We start from the raw sequence: 17,312 nt of genomic DNA, 5'->3' as shown, positions 1-17,312 counted from the left end.
TGCCACCTTTTGATGTAGATTAGCAACACGAATGAACTTTAAATATGGATGTACATAATAGTCTACTTTGACCTTTTAGTAAAATTCTCCTCTTTCTGTCCTTTTTTCTTTATTTAATGGAAAATTTAAGATGACTTTTTTTTATCATCTTTTGTATGTTAATATTTGATTTTTGCAGCTTGGCAGGACCAAGGTTTTCCTTCGGGCCGGTCAGATTGCAGTTTTAGATTCTCGGCGTGCTGAGGTTCTGGATAATGCTGCAAGGATTATTCAAGGGTATTTACGAACATTTATTGCAAACAAAGAATTTGTGATAACTAGGAGGGCTGCGATTACTCTCCAAGCATATTGGCGGGGTATGTTCTATGATACTATGCTCCTACAGGTGTAAATTTTTATTAGACTATGTTATATTGGTGATTTATCACAAAGTAGGCTGAGGTTGTGCAGGTATGCTTCTTCAATTATGGTTAGCAAAAAAAGTGGATGTAAAGAAACTTGGGCCTTTCTAAGTTTCTAACAGTTTCCTGCCGGTTGTAACCAACTATAAAATATATGAATCTTAAATTTGAATACTGGAAATTATTGGCTTGAAAACCATCTTTGTTAAATCAATTTTTTATGTCTTATGAATTATGACAAAGTTTGTGCTTATTTAAAGACATCCTCCTATTTTTAAATGCTTGTCTGATGATTATGAGGTCGTGCACATATAAATATATATTATTACTGTACCTTCATATTTTACTTGTTTTTCTTGATGGATGCCATTAGTGTAACCTATGAAAGGATCATATTATCAATGCTGATACTTGTTCTACTGCATTGTTTTTCCTTTCCGCTCCACTATATGTCGAATGAATGCAAAACTGTGACAATTTATACCTAATTAAATTATATTTGCCACAATTTCTGCTATTTTTTCCAGGCTGTTTGGCTCAAAGTAGATATGAAATTAAAAGACAAACAGCTGCAGCTCTCACAATTCAAAAATATATACGAAGATGGATATCACACGATGCTTTCTTGCATTGTTGTTCAGCAGTTTTAGTCATTCAATCTAGCATTCGAGGTTATGTCATTCGCCAAAGTTTCATGCGCATGAAGGAGCATAGGGCTGCCATGCTGATCCAGGTTTCTTTTTTTTATTTTTAACTGCATGGTATGAAATCACTCTTTTTCTTTTTGTGTGCAAATTTGTTCATTTGTTTGAGCATAGTTTATTCACAGTATTAGCTACTTTGTTCTGTTGCACATGCATATGATATTCTAGTTTGGATTCTTTTTTTCATGGTTTGCCGTATTGGCCCGAACTGGGCAGTATGGGCCGTACCGTACCAATTTGGTATCGGTATCTGGTACAAAAAGCATACCAATAGTTAGTACGTCAAAAAGACTCTGTACCATACTGTACCAATTAAGGTACACCGTATCGGTACCGATAGGCATACCGGTGGCCTATCGGACCGGTATGGTTCGGTTTGGATTGGTTTAAACCGGTACCGAACCGGTCAGCTCTTTCCCACGGAAGCGGGTGCGCTTAGCCGGAGTCAGAAAAGAAGAAGAGAAGGAGAGTGCGAACGGGGGAGGGAGGGAGGAGAAGCCTTAGTCTCCAAATTTTTTAATTTGAAATTTTTTAAGTGAAGTCGGCAAGCAATTTACCGACTTCACTTAAAAATTCTCAAATTAAAAAACCGCGGCCGTGTCCCCTGTTTCGAAAGAAACAGGGGACACAGCTGCAGCCTCGGCCTCCGCTGCGTCCCCACAGGCTCCCCCTCGGGCTCCGCCGGCTCCCCTTGGCCTCCGCCGGCTCGCCGCGGTCCTTCATGGGCAATGGAGGCCTCTCCTCCCCCCCCCCTTGCCCGCTCTCTCCTTCTCTTCTTCTTCCCTGGCTCCGGCTGGGTTCGGCATCTACGGGCCGTGTACCAGTTTTCACTGCTCTGTCGTACCGATCAGGACTCAGACTGATACAGTACGTGCTGAATCGGCCGGTTCAGCATATCATGGTACTAACACAGTGCTAGTATGGCACCGATATAGGGTTTGATACCGAGACAAAAAAACCTTGTTTCTTTTCTTTTGGAGACTATTAATATGTAAGTAGCTTCATAATTGCATGTTCATGTTGTTATCTCCTGGTATGAGGAACAACTTTCACTCTTGTTGGAATTTAAGGAATTATTTTAAGCTGATGCTCAAAATTCTAGAACTAAATTTTTAATTTGGTATCACAACCAGTTGGCTTGGACAGTTTGCATGCATAGCTTTCTGTGAACAAATTTCAAGCAAATTTGAAAAGATTACTAGGAAAGAAAATTATAGGAGTAATCAATTCAGAACATCCACAAAATGTTGTTACAATTGTAGGTAATAAGGATATATAAGACACCAATGATATCTCCTTCAAACCATGATGAGTTTGTTTAAAAAAAAAAAATAGCTTGGGTTGGTATTTCTTGCTAGCATTGCTACATAGTTCATTTAGTTTTGCTCAGGACTCTTCTACTCTTTCCTTCCCATCCCTTAATCCGCTACATAGATGATGTGGCATATAATAAAATGTCTCTAATTAAGCATGCAACAAGACAGTAACAAATTTATCTTGGTATAAGCTGGCTAGGCATTATAGAATTTTTGCAGTGTCTCTCTTGCAGTGTCCAGCTATGCAATTTGCTTCTACTTGGTGGTGCCACTGTTTGAAACTTTGCTCCTTGCCAAGTCACTCATCATACTTTTGGACCATTCTTCCAGTTCATGAAGAAGCCTGAAATTTTCTTTTGCTGGTGACACGGCTTGTAAAGGGTTCAAAGACTGTTCATAGAGAATTTTTGTTTTGATGATTGACTTTCTTTCATAACACTTTTAATAAGATTGTCATATTTAATGAAATAGTCATGGTTGTATGGCATTGTTAATGTAGATCTGCCATTTGAGAGAAAATTTAACCTGGATGCTGCTTACCACAATTTTCTTCTTGCTTGTCTACTTTCCCGTATGATCCCAAAATATTCCGTTGCTAATATGTTTTCTTTAACCTCCATAAAAATATCAGTTTTGGTACTCCATCATTTGCTTTTTCTCCAAAGAAACAAAAGCTAGGGTAGATTGTCCTATAAGTCTGAATATTTTATCAGCAATTGAAAAAAATAGATTCTTGCCTTTTGGAGTAAGGTTATAATGCTTCTTGGCAATGTTATTGGAAACAGCAGATTAGGTACCGTGTTAAACAACCATCCAGTTCTTAACCAGTTAAGTGTTTAGCAGTTGTTTAGTCAGGTTAGCCATTTAGACATCTACTTAAGTGCTTAAGCAGCTATTTAATCCAATTAATTGCTCAAATAATTGTCGGCCATTTATTTTGAAATTTTTTATGTGCAATATCTGGTATGTTCAACTATTAATTAAATAACTAAAAAATACATTTATATAATATATAAATTATCTGGCAATTGAATGAGATTTTATTTCACTTAGTATTTTTTCCTTTCAAGATATTGCAGAATCTGGAACATGTTTCTTTTGAATACAACTAAGGATTCTAGGATGAGAGAAATGTAATCATTTCCTTTACTTGCATTCTGAACTTAGCATTTAATCTCACAGTAAGTAATCCATTTGGTAATCCATCAGTGAAAGGGTGGCATCCTTACCCACCTCTCTCTATTTCTTAATTTCCTTTGCATTTTAACTTTAGATGCTCTGTTCTCCTCATTCCTTTATTTTAAATCATTCTAAACAATTTTTCCCTTCTTTTTTTTTGTCATCACCACCACTACCAATATTTTTGTACTCTCATACCTACTAATACTTCTCTTCATTAGCTTTCTCCTAAAGTTGATGATAAAATTATGCTTGTATTGATTATATTATTCATACCAACTAGGTAGCTCATTATGTATAGTTTATTATTTTAATCATTATTTTCGTGTAAAATGGCATAATTTAAAGTTGCATATAACTTTTTGCCACTTAACTATTCGATAGTTTGTTTAAGCCCTTAAGGATTAGAGCATGGTCTGTTGTACCGCCCGATATGGGGCGTACCATATCGGGAGAAAACCGGTACAAAACATACCTTCAAGTTGGAATCGCCTGTATCAAGGTGTACCGCTCCATACCGAAGTGTACTGATCGGACTGAGACGTACTGAGATGTACCACTTTTTCTCTCCAACCATTTGTCTATTTCCATATTTTCAAGGTTCCCAAAGACATTTATTTAACTTAATTTCATATCTATTGAAATATAAACATTTTTCTTGATGCCTCTATCAAATGTGCTTTTCTAGTGTACTTTGTGTTCATTTTTAGTCTATCTTTTTAGACTTTTCCAAAGCTGATTTCTCGCATAACTAATTGGCAGCTATATAGTTAGCTTTTCATTACTCATTATCTTTCATTCTGAAGCATCAAAATTCCAAATGCTTTGTTTGTTTGTTGGAATATTTTTTTTGCTCATTGTCATTTCATTTGTTATTGGGAGTTTGGTTTCTGGATTATGTTGGAAATTTCAAGTTTTAGGATTTTTTGAGTGCTCACAGTATTGGAGTTGACATGATATTTCTTGATATTTCTTAACACTTCATAAATGGAATGTCCAGTTAAAGAATCTCAAAGCAAGTGCTAACATTTCAGCTGTCAATCAATCTATGAACTTAAGACGGTTAATATAGGAACCTTCTGGGCTTTGACATAAATTAGACTGCAAATGTGAGACAGAAATATTGAAGTGTGCATACTTCAGGTGGACTGGCATACCTGCCCTAATTTTGGGGCCTAAATCTTGCAGAAAATTCATGTGTATAATGCAGGTGGTGAACGAGATAACAAACAAACCTATTGTGTTACTAGTCCTAAGATGACTAGACGAAGGAGAGATGGTAATTTTGGTATTTTGCTCATTAACCTAAACGAGAAGGTTCTATTTTATTCCTAACTTAAAGAGATATTTGTAGAATGTGATCACATCACAAGATCCATTTAAACACTCGAAGAAATCTGCAATGATTAGTCAGTTCCTCCTCTGAATTTTCTTGTCACCATGTGAGAGCAATTGCTGGGATAAGCAATCCTCTGGCAAAGTAACAAGTGTGCAGAGTCAATCCTATTTCTTTTTGCAACAGTCTGATCCTCAAGATATTTTACCTGAAGCTTGAATGACAAATCTAGGGATTTGATATATCTCTAACACCATGATATTTTGAGATGCATGGTATGCATGGTATATTGCAATTTTAAGGGCATCCTAGTGCATGAACCTCCTACAATTGCAAGGTTTGGGAAGGGGTGGATATACACAGCCTTATCATGCAGAGAGGTTGTTTTTGTGTTTCAAACCTATGACTTCTAGGTTATAATGGAGAAACCTTACCATTGCGCCTAGAGCTCATCCTCACATTGCAATTTTAAGGGCAATAACCCAAATATATACGGCAAGAATGGTCTTTTTTTAATTATACTGGCAAAAAATATGACGAGACTAAGTAGTAAAATGTTCGTGATGACTATGACTAAGAGACATTGTATGTTCATGTTCGTCTAACATATTCAACCTCACTTCTTCTAGGTCCGCTCTTTACTAATTATCAGAAGCATTTATTTTTGTTTAATCAGTGATTCTAATTAAGTGTTGCTTCTGCGAGCTTATCATTTTTGCATCGCTTGATTTGAAAATATTTTTGTTTGTATTATTGGTATTCTTTTCCTTTTTGAAGCAGTAGATGAACTTTCGATGGAATATTTAGTTGTTCCTGTAAGTTGTTACTGAAGTTGGTTCTCTGTTCTGGCTTTTAAGTATTAAGTTACCACCATTGCTTAGTGATATCTCATAATGCTTAGGTTCATTCTGTGAGTTAGCATCTGGAAACTATTAGTGTTAAAAGTAGAATGTGTTTACTGATGTTTACTTAAATCATGTAGGCGCAATGGAGGATGCAAAAGATCTCCTTGCTTTATCGGCAGTATCAACATGCTGCAATATCCATACAATGTGCTTGGAGACAGAAGCTTGCAAAAAGAGAGCTTAGGAGGCTCAAATTGGTATGAACACTTTCTAAACAATTAGATGATCTTGAAAGTTTTTTTTTGGTTCATTACAAGGGGCATTTCCTAAAAAGTATATGTGTAAATGATAAAATTGTTTCCTACTGTTTCCTGTGCAACTAGTAAAGTTACTGGGAAAGAATAAGGTAGCAGCACTATGGAAATTTAAATTTTCTGTTAATTTCTAGCTTATGCCTCCATGTATATGCTCGTAAGCTTTATTGAAATGAAGTTTTTGAGAAAATTTTGTAGCTCTTTTATTTTGTTTATTTGATTTTCTTTTTTTGTCCGGGAAGGGAGGGTGTGGGGGAGTTGGGTTATGTTCCCTTTTGTCTCTTTTCTCGGACAGTCATAAAGAAATGCTCTTCCCAACTCATGCAAGTCTGAATCAGGATGGGAATGATTAGCTACTTTGTAAGTCCGTCTAGAGTGCAGTATCATTAACTGGATCCTTTTTTCCAATATTATACTTATTTTATATTTCATCTTTCAGTTCTGATCCTTCTTCTCTTTTTTAAAATGTTGCTGAGATTTTGCAATTTTTTTAACTGTGTCAGTTTTGGGTATTCACTTTTACTTTTTTCATTTTCTCTAAATCTGGGAAATACAGAGAATGGGGTGATAGTTTCAAGCTTGCAAGACAAGCCTTGGTAGTGTAATGCTGCATGTCAAAAGTGCAGTGAACTGGTTACTGGTTGTTGTTATACATTATTCGTTTGGTATTGTCTTTTCTACAGCATGCATTGGCAAAAGTTCACCTTCTCTCAGATTGCCTGCAGTTTTATCAGCAATTAAAAAAAATAGATTCTTGCCTTTTGGAGTAAGGTTATAACTTATAATGCTTCTTGGCAATGTTATTGGACACAGCAGATTAGGTAGCATGTTAAACAACCATCCAGTTCTTAACCAGTTAAGTGTTTAGCAGTTGTTTAGTCAGGTTAGCCATTTAGACATCTACTTAAGTGCTTAAGCAGCTATTTAATCCAATTAATTGCTCAAATAATTGTCAGCCATTTATTCTGAAATTTTCTATGTGCAATATCTAGTATGTTCGACTATTAATTAAATAAGTAAAAAATATATTTACATAATATATAAATTATCTAACAATTAAATGAGATTTTATCTCACTTAGTATTGTTTCCTTTCAAGATAATTGCATAATCAGGAACATGTTTCTTTTGAATACAACTAAGGATGCTAGGATGAGAGAAATGTAATCATTTCCTTTACTTGCATCTTGAACTTAGCATTAATCTCACAGTAAGTAATCCATTTAGTAATCCATCAGTGAAAGGGAGGCATCCTTAGCCTTTTCTTTCTATTTCTTAATTTCCTTTGCATTTAAACTTTAGATGCTCTGTTCCCCTCATTCTTTTATTTTAAATTATTCTAAACAATTTTTCCCTTCCTTTTTTGTCATCATCACCACCACTACCAATATATTTGTACTCTCATACCTACTAATACTTCTCTTCATTAGCTCTCTCCTAAAGTTGATGATAAAATTATGCTTATATTGATTAAATTATTGATACCAACTAGGTAGCTCATTATGTATAGATTATTATTTTAATCATTTTCACGTAAAATTGCATAATTTAAAGTTGCATATAACTTTTTACCACTTAACTATTCGGTAGTTTGTTCATGGTCTGCTGTAGCGCCCGATATGGGGCATACCGTACTCGGAGATTGACTGCAGTTTTTATTCATAGTTACTTCTCCCCTATGAATTTAATTATGAATTACTTCACATATTTTATCTGACTGCTATTAATTAAATGTTATATCTAGCAGGGAAACAGATCTTAATTACTTGCAATATGAAATAGAGTGCAAGTCTTGATATCCAAAACACAACAGCTGTTGCTTCTGGAACCTGATGTTTAGGTCTTCATGTGTCATTCCATCCATGCTGCATGGATTTTTCTAATATTTTCTTCCTTGTTTTAGAGTTTCTCTTGAGACATGGACTTTTTGTTGTGGCTATTCAGTCCTAGAAGTAACTTAAAAGGACAACATATCTTTCTGGTTGGTTTTTTGCAAGGAAGTCACAGACAAACATAACTATAACCATCAAATCCAATATCTCGATATTTTATGGGGTTGGTTTTACAAATATCTTATAACCAGTTGTTTCTGTTAAGGGATACATCTGCTTTCACTCTATCCCTTTCTAAATCCTTGCTCACAACACTTATTTGTATACTGTAATTGTCCTTCACTTCTTTTTACTAACCCATACTAAAGCCTCATCTGTTCATCAATTTGCACACCAGATGAGCTAAATATAAAATTTGAAAGCAACAGAAACTTGAAAAATACTATCAGTCTACCAGAGTGGGCATGATTTTTGAGAAAGGATTTTATTATTTTGGTCTTCACTTCTTCCTGCATCAGTCTAAGCATCAAAAAAGGTATAAAGATGGTTTAATAGTTCAATAAAGAACCAGGAAACAACTTTCCTTCTCTTTGCTTAACTGTTCTTGATGTTAACTAGGGAGCATACCTGGGGAGTAACCGGCTGCTTACTTTTTTCGATAATGAAAAATATTAAGAATAAATCGAAGAGATTATTGCAGATTATGTTCACCAAGAAATGACCCGAGGATCTTGGTCGATTTTCGATTTTCCTTTTCCTCGTAATCAAAAAAACATCATTCTGAAAGCATGGATTGCTTCTGAGAGCCTAGTTCGGATCCCATACAAAATAAGAAGGGATTTGACGTCGAATCTCAGCCATACTCCCCATCCTCCATTGAATTTGGTCTATCTTTTGATTCTGGTCATTTTTTCTCCATCATACAAGACCCGTGCCACTTTCACCTGTAGTTGCAGCAGCCGTTTTGCTTTATTTTACGGAAGAAGGAGCGAAAGCCACTCGACTGTAAGGAGAGGAGCGAAAAGCCGCTTTTTCAAGCTTCCCATTTGCTGATCAAGTGAGTGAGGTCGAAAGACTTCCCAGGTCGGGGGGTTTATCTGGACATCTAATCCATGCAGGTATGCCAAATGAGCCAGAATCGGTTTTGAAAGAATGGCTTTCCTATCCAAATGGATAAATTCCCTTTGCTGGTCTGCCCACTTCACCTGTCACAACAGCCAGAAAGAGAATGGCCGCTCAGACTGCTATCGAATATACATCCCTTTAGATGTCTATGTATCTATTATTTAATCATCTCCCGATTTTCTTTTTTTTTTGATATAGAAATATCTGCTCTTTCTCTCTAAATTGAAGCAAAAAAAATTTAGAGAGAGAGCAGATGAGGATAGGATAAAGTTAGACCTGTACCTATATCATCTCGAATTTCAAAATAGAATCCTATATGCAGTATTAGGTGGTTTATGGGTACAGATTGTAATCTTTTTCATGAACCTAGTCTGAGGTTAATGAAAGTTTACAAGAAAGATCCCCTCTTCCTGTCACCTGATTATGCTGTTATTCTTCTATTTTATCAAACAAGTATTCCATCTAGTTGTTGTATTAGTGTTCTAGCAATTCGTTTTTACATACTTAGTTTCGTTCTCTGTTCATTTTTTGGTTTGAAAAGATGCTTTTGCTTACTTCTTCTGTTTGTTATTTTCCTTTTAGGCTGCAAACGAAGCTGGTGCATTGCGTAAAGCGAAAGACAAACTTGAGAAGAGTTTGGAAGATCTTACATTGCGACTGACATTGGAAAAAAGATTAAGAGTACCCTTCTTTTCCTAGATTATGGATTCAAATTTATTGTTCTTGCAGTTGTTTGAATTTGAAATGTTGAAATTTGCTCATCTTATTCATTATATTTTATCCTCTCGACATGTATATTTTTTATTTTATCTTTTGCCAGGATGCACTTTCTTAGGACTCGTTTGGTTCACGAGAAAATTTTTTTCTCGCTGGAATGTTTTTTCTAGGAAGATGATTTCTGAAAATATGGTGCTTGAAATATGGTTTTAGTATGTTTGGTTGATCATAAAAAAGTGGCACATCCCAAAGTAGTTTATATTTGGTTGAGCATCTACTTTCTTAGAAAAAGTTGTATGAAATACCTATCATACCCTTAATAAAGGGAAAGTTCTTACCCCTGGATTTTGATGACTTAGAGGTACTTTTGGGGGAAAAAAAAAGGGACCCCAATTCCCAACCAATGGGAAAGTAGCTTTCTCATGTCTCCTTTGAAAACTCCAACCAATCAAGAGGTATTTCTTTGTTTTCCTGTTGACCACACTTTTCCTCCTTTTCTCGCGAACCAAACGGGTCCTTAATGTAATTTATCTTGGCGTTGGGAGTTGGGACACATTTAAACACTATCTGAAAGCCCATTTTGCAAGAAAAAGTTTAACCATTTGAAGGTTCAATAACAGTATGTTGTTTACCAAAGCTCTTAGGTGAGCCCATTGGATATGTGTGCGGTGCACCTATTGATGCCTATCACAAGATGATGAAGCTTCGAGAATTCAAGGAAGGGTTAATCAAACAATGTTGGGTTTAGTGAATATATCTTGCCTCCTTTTCCTCCACGATTTGCTTCAATTGAAATTCTTGCTTCCTCATAGAGAAGAACTGATTCTGTCTAATAATGTTTCTTTGTTTGATGCATTTGAGTGAATAATTTCATACTTGGGATTTCTCATTGAAGATTGCATTTTCTCGCATCAGTTATCCTCTTCAATTTTCCATTCAACATTTTTCACGGATGTCTTTCAAGATTACGAGTCTCCAAACCAGAAAATCTTTGGGAGCTTTGAAATTCTCATTATCTTATAGAATACTCACCCAAATATACTTTTAAAGATATTCCAAGATTTTCTATGTTGTATGGATACATCTTAAATCTTAATGCAATTTCAATATTGTTATGTGCAATAATTGGAATTCAAGTAATAATATTAGTTTATAAAACTCTCCACTGTTGAGCCTCCTTCGCATTTATAGGATCCAACTATATGGTTCTAAGGTTGGTTGTACCAGTACCGGGATCCGTACCAGTTTTTCAATGGTATGGTGTTGTTCCAGCACGTACCAACAAAGAGAGAGCCAGAAGGGAAGGGGAGAGGGAGAAGGAGAGAAAGGAAAAGAAAGAGAGGGGGGTGGGAGAGGGAGAGGGAGGGGGAGAAAAAGAGAGGCTGAGAGAGAGGTAAGGAGGCCAACAAGGTTCCCTTGGAAGGAGGGGGAGAAAGAGAGGCTAAGATAGAGGGAGGAAGGCCGACGAGGCTCCCCTATTTTGTTTCAAAACGGGAGAGCCCTTGGCAAGCTCCCTCTTTTCCTGCCTCCCTTCCTCTCTCTCAGCCTCTCTCTATCTCCTCCTCCCTTTCCCTCTCTCTCTTCCCTTCCTCCCTCTTCCTCTTCCCCCCTCTTTCTCTCTCTTTCTCCCTCTCCTCGTTCCTTGCCTGATTTTGCGAACCGAGGGGTGAACCCGTGCCTCCCTCTTTTCACCCTTGGTACGGTCACAGTTCGGGGCGGTACGGTCCCGATTTGGGGTGGTATGGCGAACAATATATGGTTCTGCTCCATCAACCTAACTTTAGAAGCATTTTCTTTCAACAATGATTTGAAGGTGAAACGATATGACAGACATTTGCAAGGAACTGTTGCAGCTATTGGTGACAATAGCTGGATGGATGATGGTTTTTGGTTGTTATTAAGCCTATTAGCATGAGACCTGATGGTAATCCATGGTGGAACTGGTGCTTGTCATACTTGGACAGCATAGATCAGTGACGTGCAGAGTTTCGCAGAGTTCAGCATCAAGATGGAAGTGGACCTATATGAAAAATTCAGATTGGTCTCTCTCAAAGTAGATAATATCAAATTGATATTATCTGCTTGTTAGAACAGTAGCAATTAGACCATGCTATTCAGCAGAATGGTGAATGGTGCATTGGGGTAGAGCAATTCTGTTAAAAAAATATGGCACTCATCAAGTTGGAGGAAGAGAGGGAAAAAACAAATAGGAGAAGAACCATTTACCATTTTTTCGAATTCCTATGTATAAATGTACAAGTTTGACATGGGAAACCACTACAGAAATGGTTCAGTCAAGTACACAAATAATCGTAAATTACAGACTTACTATACGTCCAAAGCATGGCTTCTTGCAGTCACAAATAAACATTTGTGAATGCTAAAAGTTCACTCATTGATAATGTTCTATAGGTCTTAAGATTCCGTACCCCAAATTATTTGTCCAAATAGATGGACGTAATTTATTATTTTACTTCAAGTACCCCGCTCACTTTTGTGTAGTTCTTGCAGATATACCTGTTTAAATTCAAAATGCAGCTTTATTCTTAGTAATTTAGTTGCTTATGATATGAAATTTGGAATGCAGGTAGCTGCTGAAGATTCAAAGGCAGCAGAAATTTCAAAGCTTCAGAAAGCTTTGGAGTCATTGAACGCTGAGTTGGAAGTGGCCAAATTGGCCACTATTACTGAGCGCGATAAAAATTCCTCGCTTCAAATTCAGTTGGAGTTGTCAATGAAGGATCAAGAAACTACAAGGAGTAGTCTTGTTGAAATGGCAGAACTGAACAAGGAGAACTTCTTATTGAAGGTGTGGCAGATATTTAACTTGTGGATTTGGTACAATAGACATCTTACATTGACTGGTAGTGGACTATTTTTATCTGTCTTTTCACAACTACTATAACAGGAAGATAGTTACATACTTACATCCATATTTATTTTTTTTTTTGTCGGGTGGGGTGAGCCAGATATTCTATAATAACAATTTGCGAGTGCAAAAATACACTCTAAAGTCCATCAGAAGTAATATCGAGTACTTTATCCATGGTTAATTTCTGTCCATCCTAACTGTTTCTCGCTATATCTAATACTCAATTCTCTTATCCTAATAATATTTCAGTTGCAAATTTGCTATTCCAAGAAAATTGCTAATGTAGATATTGACTGATTGACACATAAGGTTAGGACTAGAATAACTGTATTGTTATAATTTTAATTATCATTAAGACATTAACCATTGTTGGTCTCTACAAAATTATAAAAGTAATTGCAGAAAGATTAAGAAAAATGACAACAATCTTGAAAAAAAAACTAATTTCGATCTATGCCACAAATCTATCTTGTTGTGGCAATTGATAGAAACATATCGTGAAAAGCAAACAAAAGTCTATATGTGGTTCTTATTGACTTTGATAAAGCTTATAATTATGTTTAGGTAATTTGGCAGGCTTTAAGAAGGAAGGATATATTATTCCAGAAAAGCAAAAAAGAAGGAAAGGTGTACCAGTAACAAGAGGTTTAACAAGTGTATCTCCAATCACAATAGTCTTGCATCAGATAACAATACTAAGCCCATATAGTTACACTAATTATAAATGAACTTAATGCTAAGTTTTAGAAAGATTGATCATGGTGTATATTATTTGCAGACTATATAGTATTGGTTGATGGAAAAAGAACTAGACTAAATGCTAAGTTAATTTATGGAAGAAAGCTTTAGAGTGTGAGGAGTTAAAAAACAATAGAATAAAGTAGAATCTAGCTGGCTAATATAGCCAACCACCAACCAAACTCATCCCAAATAGGTGTCCTATACCTCCTTTCAACAGTCCTCTCTGTAATTTCTGGACATCCAACTGCATTCTCTCACCTTCTCCATCTCTACTTCTTGATCTCTCTAAGAGCTGTGTATGAAGGTTGGTTGACCTGCTGATTCAGAACTTGCAGCTCTACTTGTGTTTTCTCATGTCAGCACGGTTTAAGGTAAGGTGTTGTCCAAGTATCATAGAACCAAGTCATGCATTGATATGGAGTCTCTACTCGAATTGAGAAAAGTCACCTCCATCTTGGGGTAAGATGGACAATGTCCATAATTGGCAATTGTATAAATTAGGTATTCCAACTTCATCCATATCTGTGGTTGGTTTCATGAATGTAGAATTGAATCTTATTTCTCCATTAATTGCTGAAAGTAAGTAAATGAGAATGAAGCATCTCATGTTAAGAAAAAACTGCATCCAATTGTATATGGAAGAGAAAAATATCATCTCATTAAGGACTTGTTATTCTATTTGATATATAAAATCATGAGTTTGTTAAGGCAACCATTCATGACCCATGTGTACACATACATGCATACAAATGATTTAAATAGTTCCAAAAATTTGTTCAAGGTAAATATATTGTTCCTGATGCTGAAAATTGCTCATACCCTAATACTTGGGTGATAAGTCTTGTAAACATTTTAGTTATTGTAGAACTGAAACATCATGAAAATTGTTGATTATCTTTTTAGATGGCCTACCATGTACTTGGTGTATGTAAGTTGGTTATTCTCTGTTTGTTAAACTATTCCATACTTCTTCTATTATTTACTGTAAAAGCTTTCAAGTCTGGCTTCACTATATGTAGGACATCATTTTGTTTTAGTGTATATGTAAGAAATCAATCATCTCTCAGCACTTCCCACCACTCTCCACACCTCTAAAGTTAGTCCCATCTTTAATATACACTTAGTTCAGTTTTTTAAGGGAGAGTAACAAGAGAAATGCATGTTCCAGATATTGGTGCATTTATCAAGTTTTATAAATAACGGAAAATGTGATTATGGGAACTCACAGCCATCCTTAACTTCTCACATGTGCATTCCATGTGCCAACTGTCAAAATTCAATATTTATATCCGAAATTGTTAGACAACCCATAACTTAGTAACACATCAAAAATTGAAAGATTTATGTAGACTTCAATCTATTTTTTTCATGGTTTCTGTTTATCCACATGAATTATTCCATTTATGAACTTCATATTAGAAGTCTTGCCTTCTACCTCTTTATCTAGGCGTGTTCCAAGTGTTTGGGAACCTTAATGGACTTCTTCATGGTTGCATGAGCCTAAACTATTTCTCTATTTTTGTTTCCTTACCGGCATATTAGCCCTTCAGTTTTTACAGCATGCCCTCCATTAGAGGGTTGGCTTTAGCTTAAGTGTTGATCATAAAATGTACTCAAATTTTGATGAATCATAGCTTGTTACATAGACCAAGCCTGTACAAATGGGACAAGTCTTGATGATCAAGACAAAATCTCATATGTTGACGGATCGTAGCCTAAACCATATTTCTGACCTGTAGATGGGATAAGGCTTAACAACCAAGACATAAATGACTTCATTCTTGGTTTAAATTTAAGCATGTCATCGCGAATCTATTGGTAGAAAATCTTCATAGTTCTTGTGTTGTTTTATGTTAGATACCACTACAAAAAAACTGAGAAGCCATACTTATTGGTTTAGAGTTTAGATCTTAGTTAAGTGAACAGGGAGAAAGTGGGGGAGCAAACTTGGGGTGTGGGAGAGTTTTTGAAGCACATGCAGCAACATAAGTGGTAGATCCCAGCTACCTAGGTTCAGATCATACATCTGTTCTCTATCTGAAGTTATTCTCTTTTTCAAATTGGGAGCAATCACTGAATGTGATATCTATCAAATAAAAAATCTTTTTTTTTTTTGAAATATTACAAGACATGTCCAATAATATCAATAATATCTAGTCATGTGATATGTTGGCAAGAATTGAAAATAAGATTCTTCTTGCTATGATCTATTATAATGGCCTCCGAAGATCTAAGAATTAAAAGGTTAAAAAGCGAAAAGGAGAGTGGTATGTGTCATACATGCAGCCTTCATAATATGTATTGCCATTTGCCAATATAAATTTTAGTATTAACTATGGATACAAGTCTCTTGAAGAACCAGTTCAGTTCATTGGCCATCCGCCATAGGTTCATAACTTTCATTTTCTTCATAGTAGAATTACATCGATTGGAAATTGGAACTGGTATAGCTCAATGTGTGCATTTCATAAATCAGCATCCATATATAATCAATTAACAGTTTGTCTTAATGTCTCTTATATAATATTTTGCATCACTTTTACCTAATGTCGCAAAATTGTCTTTTCTTTTTCCTATATTGATATGCATGAATTTGTTTAATCTAAGAATTACTATCTCAAGGACATCTGCATGTTGTGCCTAATCAACATCAGTAGCTTGTTATGGGGGCCATGGATTCACTGGAATGAGCCATTCTCGTAATAGAAGTTGTATTATTGTCTTTCTTTTGTGATGCTGAATCTGGGGAAGTAGGTTGTGCAATCTGAGTCACAGCTATTATTAATTGCTAGCCTAACTGATTATAGAAAAGTCAAATAATGAAACTTTGGTGTTTTTCCGCAGAGTTCACTGGAATCTCTGACAAAAAAGAACTTGGAAATGGAGCTAGAGCTTCTGAAAGCTCGAGAATGCAGTCATGATACTTTGGATAAATTGCAGGATGTGGAATCAAAATATTTGCAACTTCGTCAGAACGTGCATAAGTATTATATTATCATTAGAAAGACACTATTTACTAGGTTCATGATAATGAATAGAGCTAACTTGCCAAACATGTCAAACTTTCAAAAATTTCTTTTTCTGATTATGACAAATAAGCTGTGGCAATGTTGTTTTTACATAACATTTTTCTGATTTACACTAATTGCATTATTTTGCTTATCCTTGTTTGTTCAAATTTTATTTTCTAGGCTAATGTTTGCATTCCTTTGGTGATGCGTCAGCTTGGAGGAGAAGCTTGCAAACTTAGAAGATGAGAATCACTTTCTGAGGCAAAAAGCATTAAGCTTATCTCCCAGGAAGAACCTAGTTGGGGTTCTAAAACCTTTTACTGAGGTTTTACTCCTTTAATTAACTTTTTAATATCCGAAATTCTGCTTGTTCATGATATTTTGAATAGACATCAGTTAATCAAAGCATGGCTTAAGGTGGTGTTTTTTGGCTAAAGCAGAAGTATTCTGTGGCATCCGTGCTTTCCAATATCAACCAGAAACCTGTATTTGTAAGAAAATCCCATGCAGATTTTCTTTTTAAATTAAGAAATTGAAATCATGTGAATAACTTGTTCTAATTATTTGTTTTTCCAATTTTTATAGGAAACTCCGCCACCTGCAAATCTTTTTCCATTTCCTCACAGCTTAATGGACTCACGAAGATCAAGGATGACTGAGAGACATGAGGTTAATGTTTGGATTTTTTTTCTTTTTTTGGTGGTTTGCAACTAGAACTTGCTGTTATTTTCTTGTTTTCAGCACACTTTGACCATATTGTTGCCAAAAAGGCAGTTGATACTTCATAGGGATTTCTACTGACATTTTGAGTTTTATGCCATTCTTCACTGTCATGTTTTTTCTTCATTTTTCTTTGACCTCTTTTTTCTCTTCTGCATCCCCTTGTACATGAGTTCAGCCTTTTGGGATCTGAGTGAAAT

At 35.6% G+C, this 17,312-nt stretch overlaps 1 pseudogene across 1 annotated transcript in view; it reads left to right on the top strand.

Annotated features, from left to right (window-relative positions):
- The window catches only part of LOC103716291 (protein OPAQUE1-like), a 69,540-nt pseudogene that overhangs the window by 38,254 nt on the left and 13,974 nt on the right, over positions 1 to 17,312 (top strand). Inside the window, exons 18-26 of the transcript XR_015973803.2 lie at positions 179 to 356; positions 929 to 1,134; positions 5,919 to 6,038; positions 9,634 to 9,732; positions 12,356 to 12,577; positions 16,226 to 16,365; positions 16,606 to 16,717; positions 16,833 to 16,883; positions 16,978 to 17,061. The product of XR_015973803.2 is annotated as a protein OPAQUE1-like (transcript). The remainder of the gene's footprint in view (positions 1 to 178; positions 357 to 928; positions 1,135 to 5,918; positions 6,039 to 9,633; positions 9,733 to 12,355; positions 12,578 to 16,225; positions 16,366 to 16,605; positions 16,718 to 16,832; positions 16,884 to 16,977; positions 17,062 to 17,312) is intronic.

The sequence above is a fragment of the Phoenix dactylifera genome, chromosome 15 (assembly GCF_051530095.1).
Source record: "Phoenix dactylifera cultivar Ajwa chromosome 15, Ajwa_hap1_PhDact_Kaust_v1.1, whole genome shotgun sequence".
Lineage (NCBI taxonomy): Eukaryota > Viridiplantae > Streptophyta > Magnoliopsida > Arecales > Arecaceae > Phoenix > Phoenix dactylifera.
This window is presented reverse-complemented; position numbering and strand designations above follow the sequence as displayed.